Consider the following 12943-nt stretch of genomic DNA (forward strand, 5'->3'; position numbering starts at 1 on the left):
GATGAGTGAAGAACAACTTGAGAATTGTCTATTTTGTTGTATTTTACTATAATTTTAAAAGCTTTTTCAGAAGTATTCTCTATATATTATGTTACACTACTTTTAAGTTTACTTAAAAAAGAGATTTGATTAGCGTAGAGTTTAAGACATGATTTTTATATATGAAAATTAGTTCAAGCATTTGTCATGTTTCTTCTATCTCTATATCGACTAATTTATAAAATGATCATTTAATAAATTCATTGATTTTCTTTTTATGACGGCGTGAAGCAACAATAACAACAACATACCCAGTGAAATCCCATAGTGTGGGGTATGGGGAGGGTAAAATGTACGCGGACCTTACCTCCATCTCGGAAGATAGAGAGGTTGTTTCCGGAAGATCCTTGGCTCAAGAGAAGACATGATGAGAAAAGGTCAGATAAGCAGCAACAGTTCAAAGCAATACGAAAATGAAACTAACGAAAGCGAAAAAGCCATGATAAAGCAGTATGAGAAAACAGAAAAAGTACCTACCACAGATAAATACGATAATTGTGGTACGGACCAACATATATTTGCACGAATCAAAGGACAAGAAAATAAAGATCAAAACCGTGACTACTAGTATGACGGGATACGTGGGACTACCTACTAGCCTTCTACCCTAATCTGAATCCTCCATAGCCTCCTATCTAAGGTCATGTCCTCGGTAAGCTGGAACTGCACCATGTCCTGTCTAAGCACCTCTCCCCAATACTTCTTCGGCCTACCTCTACCTCTTCTGAAACCGTCCATAGCCAACCTTTCACACCTCCGCACTGGTGCATCTGTGTCTCTCCTCCTCACATGCCCAAACCATCTCAGTCGCGTTTCCCGCATCTTGTCCTCCATTGATGCCACTGTTATACCTATTTTAACCAGAGTCAAAATAGTTTACAACATCCCGGTAATTCTGAGGTTAATAAGAGTTAGGGAGTCCGCCACCTAATTATTTACGGTGAATTTAGACACCTAAAGTTCATTAAAGTTATTTTTAAAGTTAACTCCGTTTAAGGTCTACGAAACTTAAGATTCTAGGTAAGGGTTCAACTAATCTAGAGGGAAGGTATTAGGCATCCTCTAAGATCCATTAACAATGGTTAAACGACCGGACTTAGAATTGATTAATTAAGGCTAAAAATGTGGATGCAACCTTTTACAACATTTAAGAAAATAACTTGTAAGAATTATTAAAGTTATAGATAGACATATAGTAATGCTATTTAAAATAGGACTTGTAAAAAATAATAATTTGTATAAAGGACTTTAGTTATAAATAATGGTGCAACGTTTTATAAATATTTGTGAAAAAATAAGTTATATCCACTAACAAAGTAAAGAATCGTTATAAGATTGATATGAGTAAAATGTCAAGGTTTTATGACGAAATCGTCGGAAATCGAAAAGGATTTTGATATCTAAGAATATGATCCAAACCTTCGTCATTTAAGATGTTCTGAAATCAACATGATTTCTTTGAAAAGGGCGTTGTTGTTATTTAGCCTTTGGCATCTTTCTTGGAAATCATTTCGTTTAGCCAAAATATGTAGTCATGCTAAAATATTACAGATGCTATAAATAATTTTAACATAAAAAAGGGAACGAAACCTATGGGAACAATTGTTAGCTCTCTTATAAATTAACTACCCATCATACTAGACTAACCCACTAATTTCTCTAGGGTTCATTCTAGCTAAGACAAAAACAAACAAGGTAAAGTACTAGTTGCACAATTCAAATTAAATGCACAAAATAAAATAGAGGAATCAAATAAATTAAATGGGCTCAGCCCATTTTAGGACTGCTGTGATCGGGCTGCCATTGGGCTTCGGCCCAGTAGATCTTTTGTCATATATTGTCGCAAATTGGGCTGATGGGAATGACTCGAGGAGATTTCGTTGGGCTTTGCCCAACACCGAATGCGGGAGATGACGAGTCCTCGAACTCGTATGCGAAGGTCATGCATAAAATGAAAGAAAAATGATTAATATGTCATTCATAAATAAGATTTGAATTGTTACGACCAATTCCCCTAATGAAAGAGATCAAGTGAACACACACCACAATTTATGAGCCAAAACATACACATGGACAGAATAGACATTATGATAAAGTCAAGACAAGATGGTACTTTAGTAGTTGGTTGATATTAATTCCTACTGAGAATACCGAAAGAGTTGAAGATGCTCTTGTTCACACTAAAACGAGGACAGTCAAGAACAACACACTTGTATCTATAATAACATGATAAGTGGGAATTATATCTTGACCAGCCTACTGTGAGATTGGAAAAGGCTGGATGGTCAGCCTAAGTTTGTCCTTTAATTCCAAATTACCACGACGCTGATCATACAATTTTCAGATAAAAAAAAGGGACATTGACGCCTGCTGCTGCCAAACAGCAACTATCGCCACATTTTTACTAAGCCAAGTTTCCAAAACGCCACAACGACAGGGGGCAGGACAGAGAGGGCATACTTTACAACTTTTTAGACTTAGAAAAGAAAAACTTTGAAAGAGAGAATGCTACTGATTTCCATTAACTTTCAGCACTTTTGATCAAGGAAAATTAGTAAAAATTTCCGCACTTCTAAAACCTAAAAAAAACCTAGTCCAAAGTTAATATCTCAAATAAAAATCAGAATTCCAACCTTAAAGTAAACAATCCCAACACAGGGGTTAAACAAAGATTTACAGTTTACGAAGAAGAAAGCTATTAAGTGGTTAAAATAGATATAGAACACAAAGCTCACTCTATAACTGAACAAAGAATAAAACCAGTAGCAAACCAAACTAAAAAAAGTAACACAAAGCTAAGTTCATGTAGTTAAAACAGATATAGAACGAACTCTGGAAAACATGCAGCAAGCAAACAAACCAAACTTGATCAAAGTACGTGAAAGGAGACTATTGTCTATTCTAAGTTCGAAATCGCACTCGTAATCTCAATTCTGCAAATCTTAACTGAAACAGATCCGAATGACTTTAATGAACAACAACACAGTGGTATGTTGACTCCTCAACGAATTAGAGCTAGATTTTTAGAGCCACTTGCTAAAGATTTGCAGCCGCGAGGTTGAGTTGAAGCTAAGCCCATTCCTTTACTCGTTTAACATGTAGGCCTTATGTGTTACTACCTGTTTTAATCATACACACAATATACCTAAGATATACACACCACGATGTGTATATCAGATGTATATCGCATGTATACCTTCTTCTTACCTTGATAACCCACTGTATATCCTATGTATATTAGGCTTTAAATAGGTTCTAAGTCCTGGAAATTCAGTCTTAAGCATCCGAACTACAGTAGACATCTTTCAAATTCATTTAGCAATTAATATCCTATCCTAACAGCTCCCAAACATCAAACAAATAACAGGACAACAAAGAAACTACATAACTATTGCAAAAAATAGCAAAAATAAGCTAGAATTTTAACTAAAGCAGAAACTAAAGACCAAAAGCAATAAGTGTATCGAGTTTTACCTTTTTTGTGTGCAGTGAACTAGGACGTCGAGGTCTCGGATTTATGCTCGACCACGAACGAACCCCAACCCGATTAAAATAACTAAAGTTTCAAACTGAAAAATGAAAGTAGAGTAATATGTTGGTTGTTCTTTTCTTTTTAGAGTGAGGCTATGGCTGTTGAAAGAACTCCTCCTTTCGGCTATGGACTTAAGGCCATTTTATAGTAAAATATGACTAGGGTTTTTTGTTTGAATTCGATATTCTTGGCTCCAAATAAAGTTCAAGGAGCCGTTTGAATTCAAATTCGAATCCCTAAAAGCTGCTTCCTTTTCAGAAATTACAGAAATGTTTTTGGCCATATATGTTGACCAAACCGTTGAAGAGGCGAGAGGGGAGCATTTGCACGGAAATGGGGTGTCAAAGTCTGTGATGTTGAAAGAGAGCATAGTAGTTGTCTGAAAGTGGAAGGGAAAGAGGAGAAGATGACAAGGTCTGGCTGTGTGTGTGAATTAAATTTAATCCGAAAATGAGGGTAGCAAAATCTCATAATGGTGAAAGGGGATTTGGGGTTTTTTCTGGAAATGGAGGAGAGAGGAAGAGGCAGGAGAGAGAGCAGAGGGTGTGCGGCTGGTAGAAAGAGAGAGAAGAGAAAGAGGGAGCGGCGTGAAGGGTTTTAGGTTTTTATTTCAACTGATACAAAATGAACGGGCCGGTCGGGTAGTTTTAAGAGTGGGCTGGATCGGGCAATTTTAGGCGGGTAGTGGGATAATGGGCTGGTGTCGAATTGGGCTTTTAATTGGCTGAAAATTGTTGATCCTTCATTCTTTATTTAATTATCCTTGGGCTTCTAATTCAATAACTAGTACAATATATACTATGTGCAATTAATATGTAGAAAATAAAAGACTTGATAAAGTATAATTAATTTAGCGAGCATAAGTCCGAAAATAAAATGACGACGAACCATTTTGAAATTTGTGATAAAGTAATGTTGATAGAAAAATAGTGAAAATTAATAATAGTGAAAATAAAGTGTTTAGCTCGTCAATAAATTTAGAAGCCCGAGGAAATAAATTGGAATAAGGGATGGACAAAATTGGGTGTCAACAGCCACTCCCACCTTATCTCGGATATCTTCATTCCTAATCCTATCTCGCCTGGTGTGCCCACACATCCATCGCAACATTCTCATTTCCGCAACTTTCATTCTCTGGACGTGCGAGTTCTTGACTGCCCAGCACTCCGCCCTGTACAACAAAGTCGGTCTCACTACCACTTTGTAGAACTTTCCTTTAAGCTTTGGTGGCACCTTCTTATCACACAGCACTCCTGAAGCAAGCCTCCATTTCGTCCACCCTGCACCAATACGATGCGTGACATCATCGTCAATATCCCCATCTCCTTGTACAATAGACCCAAGATACTTAAAACTTCCTTTCTTTTGGATGGCCCGGGTATCCAGCCTCACTTCCACGCCAGCCTCATGTGTCTCGTCACTAAACTTGCACTCCATGTACTCTGTCTTGGTCCTACTCAACTTGAACCCTTTAGACTCCAGAGTTTGTCTCCAAACCTCCAGCTTAGCATTCACTCCGTTGCGGGTCTCATCAATCAGGACTATGTCATCCTCAAATAACATGCACCATGGCACCTTACCTTAAATTTGCCGCGTCAAATCATCCATCACCAAGGCAAATAAAAAAGGGCTAAGAGCTGATCCCTGATGCAACCCCATCTCTACTGAGAAGTGTTCCGAGTCTCCTCCCACTGTTCTAACCCTGGTCTTGGCTCCCTCATACATGTCCTTGATCATCCTAATGAACGCCACAGGTACACCTCTAACCTCCAAGCATCTCCATAAAACCTCTCTTGACACTTTATCGTAAGTCTTTTCTAGGTCGATGAAAACCATGTGTAAGTCTCTCTTCCTCTCCCTATACTGCTCCACCAGTCTCCTCACAAGATGAATGGCTTCTGTAGTCGAGCGCCCCGACATGAATCCGAACTGGTTCTCTGAAACGGACACGCCTCTCCTCCCCCTCATCTCCACCACCCTGTCCCACACTTTCATAGTGTGACTTAGCAGCTTGATACCTCTATAGTTGTTGCAACTTTGAATTTCGCCCTTGTTCTCATACAAAGGAACTATCGTACTCCAGCTCCATTCCTCGAGCATCTTCGTCGTCTTAAAAATGACATTAAACAACTCAGTCAGCCACTCCAAACCTTCCCTGCCTGCACTCTTCCAAAACTCCCCAGGAATCTCGTCAGGCCCGGTCGCTCTTCCTCTACGCATCCTACGAACAGCTCCCTTAACCCCCTCTACTTTTATACTCCTACAATACCCAAAATCGTGACGCCCCTCAGAGTACTCCAAATCTCCCAACACAATGTCTCTACTTTTATGACGGCGTGAAGCGCAGAGAAATGAACTAGTTCCATAATAATACAAACACATACACTGACAAACTCAAGGATTTTCCGGACAAAGCTTCAGGCTAGCCCAAGATCTAAAGTGTCACGGATATCTCAGAAGAAACTGTTTGTACCAATCCTGACTGGAGGCCGCGCTATCCACCAAAACCAGATTGTTTCTATGAATTATTTCACAAAAGTAATCAGTATGTTTATTTTCTGGACTATTGGGTATGGATTATTTGCAAAATAATCACTTTTATACACTAACGCTGTTAACTTGGATTGGTATAATCTAGCTATTGTTCGGTAAAGTCATCCTCCTTAACCAATTATCAAATGACCACTAATTTATATAATCTGGGTCACTTTTACATAATCAAAACTTAGAAGCATAATTAATGGTCATCAGTCGTTTCTGACGATTTACTTTATTTGAGTGAAGTAGCTTTCTCTCCCAGCTTATGATTGAGTAGAACATGTCACTACATACTCATGAAACACCTAGAAAACTTAGTGAATGTACAAAGACTCATGTCGCGGAAACTTAAAGCCCTTTCCTGTCCTTTTTTTTTTTAAACAGAATTTTAGATGTGAAACCAAGTCGGAACAACCTGACTCCAGCATTAACATCACTGTCTAACATCGGAAAAAAGATTTCAATCAATAGAAAATATGAAATATGAAAAAATTAAAATACCAACCTGGTTGATTCATAGTAGAAACCTTCCTTCAAATCATCATCGAAGCAGCAAAGCAGAATACAAGTTGTCTTCTTCTCCTCTAGGACACTTGTTTTCACGCCTATCTTTTTATCTGCTAAAGTTATGGTCTCCATGGTGCAAAAAATTGAGACTCAGACAAAATACTGAAAAACCTCCAGTTTTTAACTTATTACTATATAGTTTATATATATAAAATCAGAAGAACTAAACAGATCAGGTCATCAATATGAAAAAAATCTGTCCTCAGGGTAATTTCATATGAAAACTATGTATGTAAGAGAAGGTTATCGTTTTAGAGAACGTAAATTCTAGATGCAAAAGTAGCTAGCATATAACATCCTCAAGGCCATTTCAATATTAATTCTCATAAATTAAATTTATCAGAGAACATCAACTAATGATGGAACCTCGCGTACCACATCTTAGTTTCACAGTGACCTTTTCCACAAAATGACGCTCACAACTTCTGTAGGAGCTATCTAAACATGAAGATGTGCATATATATTCGAATTTAGCGCCTAGCGACATAGAAAAGAATAAGCAATTTTCCACGAGAAAGCAGTAGTCTAAAACATCACTATTACCAAATAAAGTATAGGTGTAGTAATTTTCTAATCGAAACACAAGATATGATTTATTTTATAGTTGTTATAATTATAATAGTGTAATAGATCGTGAAATCATCGTTAGAGACGAATTTCATCAACTTAAACAGTGAAAATCTGTTCTTCTTGAAGTTTGCCTACTGTATATCTTCTGTGGTGACAATTTTAAATGCAGCGAGCTCAAAAGTTTCACGTACCTACCAAAATAATTCTTAATGATATTTTTGCATATCATCAAGCACCTTAGATTTATAAGTATATGCAACTCTGTTGTTCAGTAGAATCAATATTCCCTCAATTTAATTCAACTTCAAGTGCACAAATTTCACGAAAAGGAAAAATCAGATTTAAAATTCCTTGTAACAGCCATCTTGTTCCATGGTCACCAGATATAAGAAATTCCTTGCAACACCCATTTGATCTTCTTCTTCATAGATTATTTACATTTCATCATAATTATGAATTTTCTAATTTTAAGAAAGCAACACTACCAAATTATACAGTCCAAAGACTTACCAGGGCACCCCTAAAATCCTTTTCACTGCCAAAAAGAAAACTAAAAATTAATCCCTCCATCCCAATTTAAGCGTTTTATTTGACTAGACTTTTGAATATTGTGGTCCTAAATCGAACATGTATACTTGTCACGTAGAATGTTTAAATTGTCAACTTACTAGAACATTTTATTTGGGACAGACTAAAAAGAAAAATAACACACTTAAATTGGGACTGAGAGAGTAAAAAACCACCATTATTACAATTGTGTCGCTATGAAGTGGCTAGAAGTTTGTTAGGGATTTATTTGGTGCAAGTCAAGGTTTAGTTGGTGGATCCGGTTAAATGGGTTGGGAATTAATTAGATTTAGTTAATTATATGACTAACCAATCAAAGGGTGTCACGTAATAAATGAAATGGGTCCATTAAAAATTAGGATATTTTAGGCCCCAAAGGTTAGCGTCAAGGGTATTTTAGGCCCTAAAGGTGGATGAGAGACATTTTTGCACCAAATCTAATAGTTCGAGGGTATTTTAAGCCCCTTTTCCGTTGTTGATATATCAAATTTGGACTTTTGTCTAGTCACAATTATTTGTATATTTAATTTTCTGTATATTTAAGTTCTAGTCCCTCATGGAGGCTAGATAAGCGCGCGCATGTTAAGTAACCTCACTCACTCATATTTTAATTTTCTATTTTAATGTTACGTTGGCTTGCAAATATATCTGTTGATCTTATATATAATGTAAGGTTGAAAATAAATATGAAAGGTAAAAATTACCAGAGAAAATGGGGAATTGAAAAAATTATGAGTGTCCTTTCTTTATATGGTCTAAGTGAGATTAAAAAACAGAAATAAAAAAAAATATTATCATAATTGAATTTTTCATATGTTCCAGGGCAAAATTGGCTCATTTTCCCTTGTTGTGGAGTAACCATTGATAGCTAGAAAGAGTATTTTTGAGCTATTGGATAGTTAGAGGGGCAATTTTTAGCAAAAAAGGTAACGGTAAGGATATTTTTGAGCCATCAATGTAACAACAACAACAATGACAACAACATACCAAATATAATTTCATAAGTGGGTCTGCGGGAGAGTAGAGTGTATGCATATCTTATCTTAACTTGGGAGGTAGAAAGGTTGTTTTTGATAGACCCTCGTGACCCATAAACATAACAGAGTATAAAGTTGACCCATTTTAAATAGTTAAGGGATATATTTGGCCCTTTCCCTTTTTTGTTTAAAAAAAATAAAAGGGAGGAGAAATTGTCAAAACATTAAGAGGTCGTTTGATAGTTGGATAAGAGGCAAGTTATTCATGTATTAATTTCTGTATTAACTTATACCACGTTTGGTAGTTAGTAAAGAAACACCTTATTCATGTATTAATTTCTGCGTACTTATATAACATTTAGTAGCTAGTTGGTGTCACGACCCATCCGCTGAGTCGTGACGAGTGCCTGGCCACTACTGACCACCCATCCGCTGAGTCGTGACGAGTGCCTGGCCACTACTGACCAAACACCCCTACTCTCGTACCTGCACCTTACTGGATAAGAGGGTGGCCCATAAGACTCATAGCTGAACCATGCTAACTCATATCGGATAACTTTAAGGACTATCAATCATTCATATATATATATATATATATATATACAGAAAATAACAGTGCAAGCCAACACGGCTGCTACATACTGTACAACAAAAGAGCAGAAGCCGACAAGGCTACATCAAGTCTAACTGTACTTAACAGTCTATAGGCCTCTACTGGAGCATCAACTGTAGAAAGGATGGGACAGGACCCCGCCGAACCCATACATGCATAAATTTCACAAAATGGCATACCAAAAATAAACTGCAACTCCGGATCAAGTGGAGCGCGCTGACTGTAGCTGGAGGGAGGTCCTACTTGTAACATCCCGTAAATCCGAGATAGGTGTGAATGTATGAATCTAGTATAAAGGTGATATTTTAGCTATACGAATCCATTCGGGATGAACTCAGGTGATAAACAGTCGTTTTGAAGTTAAACCAAAAAGTGAAGTTCTTAAGGCCTTCTAAATTCGTCCAAGTCTGAGACTGTCTGTACTTGTGACCAGTTTTCGGGTGTTTTCGTTAGGAATTTGAGAAAACTAAAAACATGAAAGTTGTGGGCCTTTGAAATACCTTTCCCACCATATATTATGGAGCTCAAACAGAGTTGTTTACTATAATTTATGACCGTTTTACTGGACGCTGCGCAGTCTGCGCGAAGTGCCCTTTAGGTGCGCGATCGCGCACCAGATGCAGTGCTACTGCCTTCGCTGTGTGATCACCTGCGTGAAGTGGACCTCCAGATGCGTGACCGCGCACCGACCCCGACGTTTTAAGAGCCAAACTTCGTTATATTCATTCTCACTTCGTTTTAAACCAATTTTTCTGAGGTAACGAACCCTAAAGAAGTCTCTCAAGCTCTAAGGACAAAGCTCTTCTCTCCCAACCTTCAAGACACACCAAGGTAAGCCTATTCTAATCATTCCAAATCAATTTTAATATATATCCTTGTAATCTAAACAAGAAATCATCATTCCTAACCTAGGGTTTTCAAGAAACCCATCTCAAGGTTCAAGATTCAAGATTTTGGAAATCTTCTTCAAAGTTCAAGTCTTTAATTCAAGTTTTGAAGCATTACCAGGTATGTAGGGTTGCTATCTACGTATGGGAACATCATTGTTCTTCGCCACACCTCTTAATCCATAGAGTATGAATCCTTACGAAAACTAGGGTTTCTTCTATACCATGCTCATGATAACCCTAGGTCCATGTCCATGATTATATTATGTATGAATTGCTATTAGTCTATCATTGTGTTCTTAATAACTCCATATGATTATTGAGAATCAGTCCGTAATCCATGAAAAACCCATACTTTGTATTCCATGGGTTCCTACATGCAAGTTATAAATTATCATGGTATTTTCAAGAAAACACTCTACATGCTTTACACGTTTTCATGCAAGTATATCATGTAACTATATTGTTCAAACCCATGTTTTACAAGCTATTTGATATTAAATCATGTTTATGTTATATCATGTCAGAACATGCCAACAAGTTATTTCATGAAACCATGTTACAAGTTATTTCGTGAAATCATGATTACAAGTTATTTACAAGTTATTTCATGAAAATCATGGGCTTCTTAGCCAACTATATCATGTTCATGTTTTTGGGAGTTGCACAAGTTACCGAGAAGGATCATATAGCCTGAAACTACGTAGCCACCGTAGGACAAAGATCGCTCCGCCCAGTTAGGACGATTCCTTAATTTACACTGAATGGATCCATCAGGCACGTTATCACCTTATACCCTGGCAAGGTATGGGGGCTCTACTGGTCCGGCAAGGTACCAGACTCCACGTACCCACGTGGTGATATCATGTTGTCGGTTTATGAAATGCTCTCCCTACTTAAAATGTTTTTACTCATGTTATATCTATATGTATTCATATTCATGACCAGGTTTCAGTTTCAGATTCAACTCTTAGCATGTTATTTCATGTGCCATATTTATTCCATTCAGTTGCTTTACATACCAGTACATTCAATGTGCTGACGTCCCCTTTTATTGCCCGGGGTCCTGCATTTCACGATGTAGGTAATGATTTACAGGACGACACATCTGCTCAGTAGGACAGCACTCGTATCAGCTTATTGGTGAGCCCCATCTCATTCGGAGTTTAGTCAACTCTTGTTTTTACAATTAGTTATGCATCTAAGGTATGCTGGGGGCCTTGTCCCAGTAAGTATGTTTTCTAGTCAGACTCATGATAGAGGTTTCATAGACTAGACAGGTCAGTTATGTTATGTTAGACATTCGGAGTCATATAGCCATTTTGGCTCATTCATGTTATTTCCGCACTCATGTTTAAACAAGTATTTTTATTAAGTATTATGACTTACTACGTTTTATAAAGGTTCATCATGCATTCACGTTATATTCCGCTCATGTTATGCCTCATGATGATTCAGCAAGCCATGTGGTTCGCTCGGTCACATCTAGTAAGGCACCGAGTGCGGTGTTTCGTCCAGGCCATGGTTCGGGGCGTGACACTACTGAGCTAGACCGTCTGTCTGTCTATCCGTACATGCGGGCATGAGCGCAGTCCCCCGAGCAATAGGGGAGTCAGTACGGATAATGTACCGAGTATGTAAGGCATATGAACAATACACCCCCTGTCCGATGTGTCTTATAGATATATCAACATCGTAACATAGGCCACAACTTCATCCCCTGTCAACTGTGCCTTCTATATATATATATATATATATATATATATATATAGAAGGCACAGTTGACAGGGGGTGAAGCTGTGGCCTATGTTGTGATATTTATGTATGTATGTATGTATGTGTGTGTGTGTATATACACACATATATGAGAAATGAGAATAAGTGCACTGCACAAGTAAAATAAAATAATATGACTCTTCGAATAATATGATGTCATTCTACCTTTGATGAACATTTACTAAGCTAACATAATTAAAACATAAAATCTCAAAACTCGTGAACAGAAGGAACATCTAAGACAAAAGTACTCCTAGTACTTCTAAGAGTAGAGTAATATGGAATCTCGCTTACTCGTTTGTTCGTTCATATCATAGAATCATGCCAAAATGAAAGAAAGGGAAAACCTTACATACCTTAAAGCGTATCTATTCGTCCAACTTCTACTTCCCGGACTCGCAAGTCTACAATCAAGAAGATTTATACTATTGTTAGACTCATCTTCACAGGCTTGTCTTAAGCCTTCAAACTAATTCTTCCTAGAGTCTGCCAAAATTCGATAGCATCTCCTCTATTTATATCCCTAGCCCGAAATCACAATACTAACAACCAACAGCAACAACAACAATACTAGCATCAACCATATCATCATCAACATCAAAATACTCCACAAGACATCTCATATGATTTTTATCCAATTTCCACCAACTAATCTACTATACCATCACTTAATCACTTTATTTTCGTAAATAAACCTAAGACAACATTAATAAGGAGGGATTCATACCTTATTCTTACTAAAACGATGATGTCTCTGATGTTCACCTTGAATCCACGCCAAATTCCACCGCAAAACGATGCTATAGTCACAACTATGCACCACCCGAGCCTTGATTAGTTAAGTCACTCAATACCCTCAACTTTTTATGACCAAAAT

Source organism: Lycium barbarum, chromosome 4, assembly GCF_019175385.1.
Source record: "Lycium barbarum isolate Lr01 chromosome 4, ASM1917538v2, whole genome shotgun sequence".
NCBI classification, from domain to species: Eukaryota; Viridiplantae; Streptophyta; class Magnoliopsida; order Solanales; family Solanaceae; genus Lycium; species Lycium barbarum.